Raw genomic sequence first — 15,224 nt, 5'->3', positions numbered from 1 at the left:
AAGAACGACTGTCTGAAAGCCTCCGTGCGCGCTCTAATCTCTCTAATTTTACATTCGTGATCTCCTCGGGAGGTATAAGTAGGGGGAAGCAATATATTCGATACCTCATCCAGAAACGCACCCTCTCGAAACCTGGCGAGCAATCTACACCGCGATGCAGAGCGCCTCTCTTGCAGAGTCTGCCACTTGAGTTTATTAAACATCTCCGTAACGCTATCACGGTTACCAAATAACCCTGTGACGAAACGCGCCGCTCTTCTTTGGATCTTCTCTATCTCCTCCGTCAAACCGATCTGGTACGGATCCCACACTGATGAGCAATACTCAAGTATAGGTCGAACGAGTGTTTTGTAAGCCACCTCCTTTGTTGATGGATTACATTTTCTAAGCACTCTCCCAATGAACCTCAACCTGGTACCCGCCTTACCAACAATTAATTTTATGTAATCATTCCACTTCAAATCGTTCCGCACGCATACTCCCAGATATTTTACAGAAGTAACTGCTACCAGTGTTTGTTCCGCTATCATATAATCATACAATAAAGGATCCTTCTTTCTATGTATTCGTAATACATTACATTTGTCTATGTTAAGGGACAGTTGCCACTCCCTGCACCAAGTGCCTATCCGCTGCAGATCTTCCTGCATTTCGCTACAATTTTCTAATGCTGCAACTTCTCTGTATACTACAGCATCATCCGCGAAAAGCCGCATGGAACTTCCGACACTATCTACTAGGTCATTTATATATATTGTGAAACGAAATGGTCCCATAACACTCCCCTGTGGCACGCCAGAGGTTACTTTAACGTCTGTAGACGTCTCTCCAATGATAACAACATGCTGTGCTCTGTTTGCTAAAAACTCTTCAATCCAGCCACACAGCTTGTCTGATATTCCGTAGGCTCTTACTTTGTTTATCAGGCGACAGTGCGGAACTGTATCGAACGCCTTCCGGAGGTCAAGAAAAATAGCATCTACCTGGGAGCCTGTATCTAATATTTTCTGGGTCTCATGAACAAATAAAGCGAGTTGGGTCTCACACGATCGCTGTTTCCGGAATCCATGTTGATTACTACATAGTAGATTCTGGGTTTCCAAAAACGACATGATACTCGAGCAAAAAACATGTTCTAAAATTCTACAACAGATCGACGTCAGAGATATAGGTCTATAGTTTTGCGAATCTGCTTGACGACCCTTCTTGAAGACTGGGACTACCTGTGCTCTTTTCCAATCATTTGGAACCCTCCGTTCCTCTAGAGACTTGCGGTACACGGCTGTTAGAAGGGGGGCAAGTTCTTTCGCGTACTCTGTGTAGAATCGAATTGGTATCCCGTCAGGTCCAGTGGACTTTCCTCTATTGAGTGATTCCAGTTGCTTTTCTATTCCTTGGACACTTATTTCGATGTCAGCCATTTTTTCGTTTGTGCGAGGATTTAGAGAAGGAACTGCAGTGCGGTCGTCCTCTTTGAAACAGCTTTGGAAAAAGGTGTTTAGTATTTCAGCTTTACGCGTGTCATCCTCTGTTTCAATGCCATCATCATCCCGGAGTGTCTGGATATGCTGTTTCGAGCCACTTACTGATTTAAAGTAAGACCAGAACTTCCTAGGATTTTCTGTCAAGTCGGTACATAGAATTTTACTTTCGAATTCACTGAACGCTTCACGCATAGCCCTCCTTACGCTAACTTTGACATCGTTTAGCTTCTGTGTTTTTTTATGAGAGGTTTTGGCTGCGTTTAAACTTGGAGTGAAGCTCTCTTTGCTTTCGCAGTAGTTTCCTAACTTTGTTGTTGTACCACGGTGGGTTTTTCCCGCCCCTCACAGTTTTACTCGGCACGTACCTGTCTAAAACGCATTTTACGATTGTCTTGAACTTTTTCCATAAACACTCAACATTGTCAGTGTCGGAACAGAAATTTTCGTTTTGATCTGTTAGGTAGTCTGAAATCTGCCTTCTATTACTCTTGCTAAACAGATAAACCTTCCTCCCTTTTTTTATATTCCTATTAACTTCCATATTCAGGGATGCTGCAACGGCCTTATGATCACTGATTCCCTGTTCTGCACTTAAAGAGTCGAAAAGTTCGGGTCTGTTTGTTATCAGTAGGTCCAAGATGTTATCTCCACGAGTCGGTTGTCTGTTTAATTGCTCGAGGTAATTTTCGGATAGTGCACTCAGTATAATGTCACTCGATGCTCTGTGCCTACCACCCGTCCTAAACATCTGAGTGTCCCAGTCTATATCTGGTAAATTGAAATCTGCACCTAAGACTATAACATGCTGAGAAAATTTATGTGAAATGTATTCCAAATTTTCTCTCAGATGTTCTGCCACTAATGCTGCTGAGTCGGGAGGTCGGTAAAAGGAGCCAATTTGATGATAGTCATTGCAAAGCGCACCAGATTGACAAGAAATACAGGAGTGCAAGTTAAATAACGCAACACAATGCGACGGCATTCGTGAGCAGTCCGTGCTTCCCGGTCTCAGCACAACTCGAAACGCATGAGACGTTAAGTCCGTAGCCCGGCTGTTGCTCGCTCCAGCCAATGGTGTGGGATGACAGAATGTTGAAGAAAGTCCCTTATTTGTTTTCGGATGGCGGGCGCAGTTGAGAAGGGGTTACGGTGTGCTTGGTGCACAATACGGCGCTCTTCCCTCGTGGCGTTCAGACATAGTCGACCGGAATCACACTGTCACGTTCCGAATGCTTCACAAATCTGGATATCGGACGATTCGACCAGCCGGCCAAACGCAGATCCACAACGAGGCCGCTTTCAGACTCTGTCGCTTGCTGATAACGCTGTCTCACTACCCGAACGCGGGATCTCCGTGTCCTTCACAGTGATCACTCAACATCTGACGCTGTTCACACCTCTCGTATCTCCTACCAGGCCTGGTAACAACGCTGAACACAAACAACACTTGTGCGTTCTGGTGGCCTTTCTACCCGTTAAATTTTACATACCTGTTCGTCTACGAAGTTATGTTGACATCCGCCCGTGCCGTATGTGTGCTTCATTTGTTTCTTCAGGCAAGGGTAGTTCCTGGCTACACTAGCCAAGGTCGCACTGACAACTCAGAAAGCAATGTCAGCCAAGTGCTGTGTTAAAAAAATTAACTTAACTAGTCAGTCAATGCATTGTACAGAACGTGGATGTATGCTGTTGGTCTCGGCTCTATTTCTACAGTTCAGTAAATGATCATATTCTCTATCACTAACTGTTGACATTCGCATTTTAACGAAGCCGAAACACTAATTCTTAAGAAGAAGAAAGCAGGCTACTACGACGTGTATAAGTTTTTTTTTTTTTTTGCGAAGTAGGACATTTATCGGGAATTTATTTACATTCTCAAGTGCCACAGGACCCACTTTTGCAGGTGTATTGCGTGAAATGTTTTGCACTAGTACTCTAGATATAAAATCACAAATATACACTACATCATGTACTAACTGTTTCGGAACCATGTAACACAAATCGTGCATATTTACGTTGCACAGTACTTGAGTTAGGAGTGAAATACATTGTGCTTAGCATAATAAACATAACTGATGCAGTAATTTTCCTCGTTTGCTTACTAATTAAACACTTCTAACCTTTCAACGCCACTAATGATGAATAAGCATAAAGTTCAACTACAGTATGGTCTTTGGAAATTGCTTTTATTGTCATCCGTTAACACACAAGTCACGGCACATAATAATAAAATTATCATTTATTTGTTGGGTTGCGTTGATCTCATATAACCTCTTGTAATATGCTTTCCAAGCTGTTCACATTTATATTCTAGATTTTTTTTTTTCATCACCAGCATCCGTGCCACGTGCCACTCAGTTTACAGCTTTTTGTTTCTCCACGTTCAGGGTGTCCCGAGCTGCCGCAGCTCCTATCTATATTTACTGCAATCAATTGAGCAGCATTATTTATTTGCGCGAGGAATGGCGCGGAGCGCTGGATGTGACGTCATCTCTCCCCACCATTGACGAGCTACCGACTGAAATAAAAAAATTATATTTTACTGTGCTTGAAATCCTCTTACGTTATTTGATTTTCAAACAGCTGAGCAAAACTGAACGTACTCAGACATTTCTCTCTCTACTTATTCTGGTCATCACTAAACTGACACACAATATTTTTTTTTGCGCAACGCAATCTGACTTTCAATAATCCCTGCAAAAGAATGGCCCTGACTAACAATAACCTATACCTTTCGTGAATCACTTACCTTACAAAAATCTTCGTTACACAAACTACTGCAATACAGCGTGCACAAATACTGCCAGCTGAATAAAAGATTCTAACTACTGAAGGCGCTAACTACTGATAGGCATTGTTAGCAAATGAAAGATTTTGATAGAGAACAAACAATGTATTTGTCTTAATAATGTTCAAAGTTCATCATATATATATATATATATATATATATATATATATATATATATATATATATATATATATATCAGTTCATGATATCGAATATTACAAATTTACTCTTTCTGATGGACACACGTCCAGATCGTCCGCTCTCAAAATTCTGCCATCTCTCTTCCCACATCCACCATTGCTGGCAGCTCACCTCCAACTGCGCAACACTACGCGGTTCACATCCAACTGCCCAACACTACAATAGCAAATATTCCAACATTGCAAACCAGCCACAGACTTCACACAGGTCAGTGATTTACATATAGAGCGCTACGTGGCGTTACCAACATAAAAACCTAAACAGCCTACTTACACCGTATATTACGAGATAGTATTTCTAATCAATATGAGACGCGAAATGACTGATAACACATCAGCAGGTCTGTTTTATATGGAAAAATTTTATTATTTACACAACTAAATGTTATTGTACCCGTTCGGCCTGCAATATACTTTCAGCATAATAGACGTGCTTCACATTGTAACTGGCGTATGAGGCGACGTCTCTACAAGTAGCGGGTCGTTAGTAGAAGTGGCTTTTCTGGCCACCAAGAGCTTTATTCTTCTGATCATACACTCCTGGAAATTGAAATAAGAACACCGTGAAATCATTGTCCCAGGAAGGGGAAACTTTATTGACACATTCCTGGGGTCAGATACATCACATGATCACACTGACAGAACCACAGGCACATAGACACAGGCAACAGAGCATGCACAATGTCGGCACTAGTACAGTGTATATCCACCTTTCGCAGCAATGCAGGCTGCTATTCTCCCATGGAGACGATCGTAGAGATGCTGGATGTAGTCCTGTGGAACGATTTGCCATGCCATTTCCACCTGGCGCCTCAGTTGGACCAGCGTTCGTGCTGGACGTGCAGACCGCGTGAGACAACGCTTCATCCAGTCCCAAACATGCTCAATGGGGGACAGATCCGGAGATCTTGCTGGCCAGGGTAGTTGACTTACACCTTCTAGAGCACGTTGGGTGGCACGGGATACATGCGGACGTGCATTGTCCTGTTGGAACAGCAAGTTCCCTTGCCGGTCTAGTAATGGTAGAACGATGGGCTCGATGACGGTTTGGATGTACCGTGCACTATTCAGTGTCCCCTCGACGATCACCAGTGGTGTACGGCCAGTGTAGGAGATCGCTCCCCACACCATGATGCCGGGTGTTGGCCCTGTGTGCCTCGGTCGTATGCAGTCCTGATTGTGGCGCTCACCTGCACGGCGCCAAACACGCATACGACCATCATTGGCACCAAGGCAGAAGCGACTCTCATCGCTGAAGACGACACGTCTCCATTCGTCCCTCCATTCACGCCTGTCGCGACACCACTGGAGGCGGGCTGCACGATGTTGGGGCGTGAGCGGAAGACGGCCTAACGGTGTGCGGGACCGTAGCCCAGCTTCATGGAGACGGTTGCGAATGGTCCTCGCCGATACCCCAGGAGCAACAGTGTCCCTAATTTGCTGGGAAGTGGCGGTGCGGTCCCCTACGGCACTGCGTAGGATCCTACGGTCTTGGCGTGCATCCGTGCGTCGCTGCGGTCCGGTCCCAGGTCGACGGGCACGTGCACCTTCCGCCGACCACTGGCGACAACATCGATGTACTGTGGAGACCTCACGCCCCACGTGTTGAGCAATTCGGCGGTACGTCCACCCGGCCTCCCGCATGCCCACTATACGCCCTCGCTCAAAGTCCGTCAACTGCACATACGGTTCACGTCCACGCTGTCGCGGCATGCTACCAGACTGCGATGGAGCTCCGTATGCCACGGCAAACTGGCTGACACTGACGGCGGCGGTGCACAAATGCTGCGCAGCTAGCGCCATTCGACGGCCAACACCGCGGTTGCTGGTGTGTCCGCTGTGCCGTGCGTGTGATCATTGCTTGTACAGCCCTCTCGCAGTGTCCGGAGCAAGTATGGTGGGTCTGACACACCGGTGTCAATGTGTTCTTTTTTCCATTTCCAGGAGTGTATTAGAGATTCTTACATGGAGAAATGCTCGCAAGAGAAGAGATTAAGCGAGAAGACCTGTCACACTGCAACATGATGTAAGACGAAGATGAGCTCATGCAATCCGTAGCGTTATTTCTGAACCATACGCACTATATGATCAAAATCCCGCACCCCTTCGACCACACGCTGTGTGACGTCATGTTACGTTTCTATGAAAGCAGGCAAAATGCATCACTCCATGTCACTGGGGCATGATTTTACTGCCTGATCAGGACATGCATTCCGAATTCTTGATTTATCAGCATCTGTACATGTCTCAATATTATTGTGAGATGGGAAATGTCAGCAAAAGAGTACATCTATTTTTCACTCTGGTAGGCCTCAGTAATGAGCCAGTACGGACTGACGGAATCTAAAGCGTTTTGTACTAATTTGTTTGACATCTTTGTCACCTGTTTAGAAGGATTTCGTCGTTGTTCCGGTAACAAAGCCAGTGACTGGACAATCCATCCAGGGGAGATGGAAATTGGTTTTCATGTTCCTAATGTTGCCAAGGAACAATTGACAGATGAATGAAAGCACGATATCTCTTACAGCGGGTAATGTTCATCGGACGGTTTTATGGAGTGACGGGTCGCATCAACGCTATGGTCGTTGGAGACGGAAGTGAGACACGGATCGACCGAGGCGATGCAGTGGTTAGCACACTGGACTCGCATTAGGGAGGGCGACGGTTGAAAAACCCGTGCCGCCATCCTGATTTAGTTTTTCCGTGAATTCCCTAAATCGCTCCAGGCAAGTGCTGCGATGGTTCCTTTGAAAAAGCCACTAACGATTTCCTTCCCCATCCATGAGTAATCCGAGCCTGTGTTCGGTGTCTAATGACCTCGCTGTCGACGGGATGTTAAAAACTAATCGTCGTCCGTTCTTTCAAAAACTGACTGAGGAGAGGAAGCGAAATAAATAGTGTCTTATTTCCAAAAGAACTAATCTAGCATATTAAGCGATTTTGTGAAATCATGTCACAGTATTTGATGCAATTCCTATGTGGGCAATAGTGGACGTGGTGAATATTTGACTGCCCTTATTTATATTAGTGTGATGTCGTGACAGTGATGTTTGTTGAGGGTGTATAATAGTGTAGAACAATGTTTTCAGTTTTACTCGATGTTTCGAAGTCAGAGGTAGGATCATTGGTTTTGGTAAACTACAAAATGAACAAGATGTCTAAAAAAATAGTTTATGTACTAGATAGATATGGCAAGCCTTTTTGGAGTTGAACATTTACTGTATGAGTATGAAATTCCTCGTGCATCGTGAGACGGCTGCTGAAGTGATGGTCAAGGCCCCAGCTTGTACCCTACACAAGAAGATTCATCCAAAAAACGAGCAACGATTTCTCTACATAATTCAGCAAGATTTGAAAAGAAATTCAAACTTCAGTTTATCAAAAATTATAGAAAAGACTTCCCACGACATTAAACGCTTTAAGAGAAACATACGCAATAATATCACTAATTCGAGACCCTTTCTGTCTCGTCCAGGATATTGATCTATCCCTTCCCTCATCCCTTCAGACGCTACCTACTGCGTACAGCAGTGTAGCCTTTATATACGTCAGCTTTAAGCCTAGCCATGGTGCGTGTCGTCTTTACGTCGTAACTCAGCTACTGAGACGACGTCGTTACGTTTTGAGTGCATGGGCACTCGTTTTTGTACCAGAGTAGCGTCACACTGTCTAGGCTGCCAGTGCTCTGCTGCGTAGATGTGTCACTGCGAACGATTACAGCCACTGGACGATCGTCGCTTAATGAGCCACGACAGTGACCCTGCCCTCGTCCTGCATACTTAGGATGAACACTTGCGGATAAGAACAAGATTAAAAGGACGCTGTATAGCCGTCCCCCGACAGAGGGCTGGCTGTGTGTGTGTGTGTGTGTGTGTGTGTGTGTGTGTGTGTGTGTTGTCTTTTGTGACGCAGGAACGTATTAAGCCGGTTTATGTACAAAACGCATAAAAAAGAAAGAAAGAAAGAAACGAGAGTGCTCTCATTACTAACGAGCAACGAGGGAAAACGATTAAAGCTTTTTACTTAAACCAAACGTTGTCAACATTCTACATCTTTATTCTTCGTGTTTACGTATCTGAAGCCCTCTGCCGCTGAAGGTCTCCGAATTGTAGCATCTGATATGGCGGTGTGAAACGTAATTGCGTCGGTGCGTGAGAAACAGTGCGCTGTAACAGAGTTTCGAGTTCGAAAAGTTCGTCCATGCATGGAGCAGCCCCTCCTTGAGCGTGACAACTCCAGACCACAACGAGCGCTGCAACATCTGCAACAATCCGATTCCTTGGATTCGCTGTCATCGATCATGCTCCATACAGGTTCCAAAACTTAAAGAACAAGCCCTCTTGGACGTCACTTCGATAGTGAAGAAGCGGTGCAAGCAGAGGTGATGTTCGAAACGTCCCCTTAGAAAAATTTATCGATTACTGTACTGGTTAACCCCTTACGTTATTTGATTTTCAAACAGCTGAGCAAAACTGTATGTACTCAGACATTTCTCTCTTTACTTATTTTGATCATCACTAAACTGACACACAATCTTTGTTTTTAGCGTAACGCAATCTGACTTTCAATAATCCCTACACAAGCACGGCCCTGACTAACAACAACCTATACCTTTCATGAATCACTTACCTCACAAAAATCTTCGTTACTCGAACTACTGCAATACAGCGAGCGCCAATACTGCCAGATAAATAAAAGATTCTAACCACTGAAGGCACTAACTACTGAAAGGCATAGTTAGCAAATGAAAGATCTTGATAGAGAACAAACAAGGTATTTACCTTAATGGTGTTCAAAAGTCATTATTATATATCCAGTTTTACAAATTTACCCTTTCTGATGGACACACGTCCAGATCATCCGCTCTCGAAACTACGCCATCTCTCTCGCCACATCCACCACTGGTGGCGGCTCACCTCCAACTGCGCTACGCTACGCGCTGTTCACGTCCAACTACCCAACACTACAATAGCGAATATTCCAACAATGCCAACCAGCCACAGACTGCACATAGCACAGCCAGTGATTTTCATACAGAGCGCTACGTGACGTTACCAACATAAAAACCTAAAGAACCTACTTACGTGTTGTGGCTCCGTCAACGAATTGAAACACTCTACAGTGACGTTATCAACACACTGGGCTGTCGTTGGCAGAAACGTGTTCGCCGCCAGGGTGACTACTTTCATAGATACATATGTAGACGTGAAGAATAAAGATGGAAAATGGAAATGAGCGTCTGGCGTCTTTGGCCGGGAGACCCCTTACACGGCAGGTCCGCCCGCCTTGGTGCAGGTCTTATTACAGTCGACGCCACATTGGGCGACCTGCGCGCCGAATGGGGATGAAATTATGATGAAGACAACACAACACCCAGTCCCTGAGCGGAGAAAATCTCCAACCCAGCCGCGAATCGAACCTGGGCCCGTAGGACGGCAGTCCGTCGCGCTGACCACTCAGCTACCGGGGCGGACAAGAATAAAGATGCAGAATGTTATTAAAGTTTTTTTTAAAAAAAAGCTTTAAGAGCTTTCACATAAAAAAATCGGAGACGTTACTCTCAGCACGCTCTTGCATTTACTTTGTCACACTCGTTCGCAACTGTTCTCCGTCCTTGAACTAGCTGCGGCGAGGCTCATGAAAATCCGTCAGCCCATCAGCAGTAGAAGAGCTATTTCGGTGCAGCCGTGTTCTTGCGTTCTCCCACGAGGCAAGTTCCTGCGCAGGCTCACGGAGAAACATATGCAAACGTATTTCCAGCTGTCGAAGGAAAATTGCTGTTGCCAACGCGTGTAGACTCAACTGGGTCTTCTACATCTACATCTACATTTATACTCCGCAAGCCACCCAACGGTGTGTGGCGGAGGGCACTTTACGTGCCACTATCATTACCTCCCTTTCCTGTTCCAGTCGCGTATGGTTCGCGGGAAGAACGACTGTCTGAAAGCCTCCGTGCGCGCTCTAATCTCTCTGATTTTACATTCGTGATCCCCTCGGGAGGTATAAGTAGGTGGAAGCAATATATTCGATACCTCATCCAGAAACGCACCCTCTCCAAACCTGGTGAGCAAGCTACACCGCGATGCAGAGCGCCTCTCTTGCAGAGTCTGCCACGTGAGTTTATTAAACATCTCCGTAACGCTATCACGGTTACCAAATAACCCTGTGACGAAACGCGCCGCTCTTCTTTGGATCTTCTCTATCTCCTCCGTCAAACCGATCTGGTACGGACCCCACACTGATGAGCAATACTCAAGTATACGTCGAACGAGTGTTTTGTAAGCCACCTCCTTTGTTGATGGACTACATTTTCTAAGCACTCTCCCAATGAATCTCAACCTGGTACCCGCCTTACCAACAATTAATTTTATATGATCATTCCACTTCAAATCGTTCCGCACGCATACTCCCAGATATTTTACAGAAGTAACTGCTACCAGTGTTTGTTCCGCTATCATATAATCATACAATAAAGGATCCTTCTTTCTATGTATTCGCAATACATTACATTTGTCTATGTTAAGGGTCAGTTGCCACTCCCTGCACCAAGTGCCTATCCGCTGCAGATCTTCCTGCATTTCGCTACAATTTTCTAATGCTGCAACTTCTCTGTATACTACAGCATCATCCGGGAAAAGCCGCATGGAACTTCCGACACTATCTACCAGGTCATTTATATATATTGTGAAAAGCAATGGTCCCATAACACTCCCCTGTGGCACGCCAGAGGTTACTTTAATGTCTGTAGACGTCTCTCCATTGATAACAACATGCTGTGTTCTGTTTGCTAAAAACTCTTCAATCCAGCCACACAGCTGGTCTGATGTTCCGTAGGCTCTTACTTTGTTTATCAGGCGACAGTGCGGAACTGTATCGAACGCCTTCCGGAAGTCAAGAAAAATAGCATCTACCTGGGAGCCTGTATCTAATATTTTCTGGGTCTCATGAACAAATAAAGCGAGTTGGGTCTCACACGATCGCTGTTTCCGGAATCCATGTTGATTCCTACATAGTAGATTCTGGTTTTCCAAAAACGACATGATACTCGAGCAAAAAACATGTTCTAAAATTCTACAACAGATCGACGTCAGAGATATAGGTCTATAGTTTTGCGCATCTGCTCGACGACCCTTCTTGAAGACTGGGACTATCTGTGCTCTTTTCCAATCATTTGGAACCCTCCGTTCCTCTAGAGACTTGCGGTACACGGCTGTTAGAAGGGGGGCAAGTTCTTTCGCGTACTCTGTGTAGAATCGAATTGGTATCCCGTCAGGTCCAATGGACTTTCCTCTATTGAAGCCTACCACCACTACCTGAGTATACTCTGCTGAATGTTAATATTTCAGCACCAGGAAGGATGGCAAATAACGACATTTTACTTGTTTGCGTATACGGTATAGTAGGTGGAATGCACAATAAAAATTTGTGGTGATTTGGGGAAATAGTGGAAGTGAAATGATTGGCGCATAAGTCTCTAGCGTTTTTCCATAAGTTTAATAAAGATAACAGATGCACATAAAATATTTTAATTATCAATAATATATTCTACTTCACTATTTACATTAATCTGAGCGACTGTAGAGGTCATGTGGTTTTGAGGCGAGGAACTCGTGGAGCCAGATTCGGAGCGCATTTTCATCCGGAAAGGAAGTTCCTTAAAGGTTGCCCGATAGAGAGCGGAGAAGGTAGAAAACTGAGCGTGCAAGATCAAGTGAATTAAGGTGGATGAGGAATAACCTCCCAACCGATGTATAGCCTTTTTTGTCAGTTTAGCAGGATGCTGGAGAGCGTTATTCTGGAGCAGCATCACTTCAAGCAGTCTTTCTGGTCGTTGTTCTTGGATTGCGTATGCAGGACGTCTCAGTTGTTGACAATAAATGTCAACAGTAATGGTTACACCTCGTGGAAGCAATTCGTAGTACAACACGCCATCGCTGTTCCACCATGTACGTAACATTATCTTTTGTGCACGTGGGCAGGTCTTCGTTCAGGCAGTTGCTGCTTTGTTTGAGCTCAACCATTCCTTTCTGTTCCTTATGTCTGCATAAAAATGCCACTTTTCGTCACCAGTAGTGATACAGGGTATAAATGGTCGGTGATGTTCACGAGCTAATTGATGATGAGCAAGTAGAGATGCACGTATGGCCACCTGCTGATTTTTGTGTTTTTGGCTTAAACCATGCGGTAACCATACATCCGATTTTTGCATCTTCCCCTTTGCATGCAAATGTATAATGGCGGAATGATCACAGTTCATCACATTTGCCAGTTCTCGAGTACAATGACGTGGATTATTGTGGATTGAAGCGTTTAGACGATGTATAACAAAGCTCGAAGGTCTTCCTGAACGCGCGGAATCACTAATGTCAAAACGGTCACCCTTAAAACGAGGAAACCATTTTCTCGCCGTGCTCTGCACAATGGCATTATCCGCAAATACGGTGCAAATGTTTCTGACTGCCTCCGCTGGTGCCACCCGTTTAGTGAACTCGATCAAAACAATATGTCGGCAATGTTTCAATTTCTCCACTTGGAACTGCATTTTCTAGCGTCCACAGATCCACTATCTCCATGCGAAAAAGTGACAATATGTTAACTCAAATAGCAATTGTGAAATACAAATAAAAATGTCAATCGATAAATAAATCCATAGCAACTGCAACACCAACATGCAAACCAAAAACGCTATGAACTTATGCACCAACCTAATAATACACAGAGTTGTCGCATCCAACAGCAACAGTGGCTCTAACCGGGTTTTGAACTGAGTGGAACTCAGCTTGGACGCCCCATGCAGATAGTCACTCCATGGCTCTTCAACTCTACACTAGATTTCGTAGCCGGCCGAAGTGGCCGTGCGGTTAAAGGCGCTGCAGTCTGGAACCGCAAGACCGCTACGGTCGCAGGTTCGAATCCTGCCTCGGGCATGGATGTTTGTGATGTCCTTAGGTTAGTTAGGTTTCACTAGTTCTAAGTTCTAGGGGACTAATGACCTCAGAAGTTGAGTCCCATAGTGCTCCGAGCCATTTTGAACTAGATTTCGTTAACCGTAGTTACTGGCCTGTGGTGGGCTGCTCGCCTCTTGCCAGCTCATGACCAGATGTTTCAGTGTGTACCAACAAACGGTTATGCGTAATTTTGTTATAAGATAAGGTCACGGATAGCACCAGCGTTAACACGTCAGAAATGTACCCCCACTTTCCAAGTAGCCAGCTACTTGAAACACGGGTGATAGTGTTGTGTACTCAACGGCATCCTTTACGAATATGTAAGGTGTTGGGCCCTTATGACGATATTGAACGCAATCTGGCAACTTTGGTTCTCCTCCGAGTCTCCACACAGTGGTACATACATCGTCATGTTACACGCAGAGTTTGAACTGGTACGGAAAGGCGACACGGTGCGACTCCTTGGTCCACTTTACTAATTCATCCCACCCATGTCGATGCCACTCACTCTGCTATCGCGCCAAGAGCAGTTTAACAATGGTCTCCCCCTGACAGACGGAGGTCATCCAGACGTCGTCGTCTGGATGCTTGTTTTGCTACAAACAAGCCCATTTGCTGACTCAGCGTGATGTGGCTGTACGATCCTGCATGACAGAGCAAAAAGCATCTCTGTCGTCTCAGGCGCTAGTCGCGTTGGTCCGCTGTGATTCTGCATGGTGTGAGAATGACTCTCGCGAACCCATGAGTTCCACATTCCCATAACAGTAGACAGATCTGGACCAACACAAGGGGCAATATTACAGAATGATCAATAATACTGCCCGTATTAGCGCTGCTAATCATCTTTCTTAAGCGAGTCGCAACTTGATCTTCTCACAAACAAAGGACAAGCAAACGAGATTTCTGAATCAGAAATTTGTTACATAATTTTTATACATATAATCTAGAGGCCATTACTGCTACCTAATTTTTACGGTTGCGCTGAAATGCTCATCATTTTCAAAGCCCAAAATGCGTTGGACTTCATACCAATTTGACGTTTGTTACAGGCCGCCTTCATGCTGTTGCAGCAGTGTGTTTCGTTCGCGCAAAAAAAAAAAAAAAAAAAAAAAAAAAAAGGGTTGACACTTTAACAGTGGCAACTATTTACTTACAGCTCATACAAAATAGATACGTGTTTCAAAGTTTTACTGACCTTCAAAGTAGTCACCAGCATTGCGTATGACCCGTTGCCAGCGATGTGGAAGTCAGAGGATACTCTTAGCAGTGCCAGTTGTGTTGACAGTTCGAGCGGACGCGGTCTATTGCCCGACGAATTTGTAGCAGTTCTGAAGCGAATGCCATGAAGTGTTTCCTACAGTTTAGAAATCGAGTTGAACTCACGAGGGCTTAAGTCATGAGAGTGCAGGTGGTGGTATAGCACTTAGCAGCCCCATCAGTCAAAGAAATCAGTAACAGCTTGCACTGTCCGTGCTTGATCATTGTCCTGCAAAATGATGGTCACGTACTGCAGGAAGTGTCATCACTTCTGTCTCTATGCTGTTCATATTTGGAACGCAACCTACTGCACTCCCCTTACTTAAGCCCTCGTGAGTTCAACTCGATTTCTAAACTGAAGGAAACACTTCACTACATTCGCTTCAGAACTGCAACAAATTCGCCGGGCAATAGACCGCGCCGCTCGAACTGTCAACACAACTGGCACTGCTAAGAGTATCCTACGATTTCCACATTGCTGGCAATGGGCTATACACAATGTTTGTTTGGAGGTCATTAAAACTTTGGAACACGTATCTATTTTGTA

The sequence above is a fragment of the Schistocerca serialis genome, chromosome 4, assembly GCF_023864345.2.
Source record: "Schistocerca serialis cubense isolate TAMUIC-IGC-003099 chromosome 4, iqSchSeri2.2, whole genome shotgun sequence".
NCBI lineage: Eukaryota > Metazoa > Arthropoda > Insecta > Orthoptera > Acrididae > Schistocerca > Schistocerca serialis.
This window is presented reverse-complemented; position numbering follows the sequence as displayed.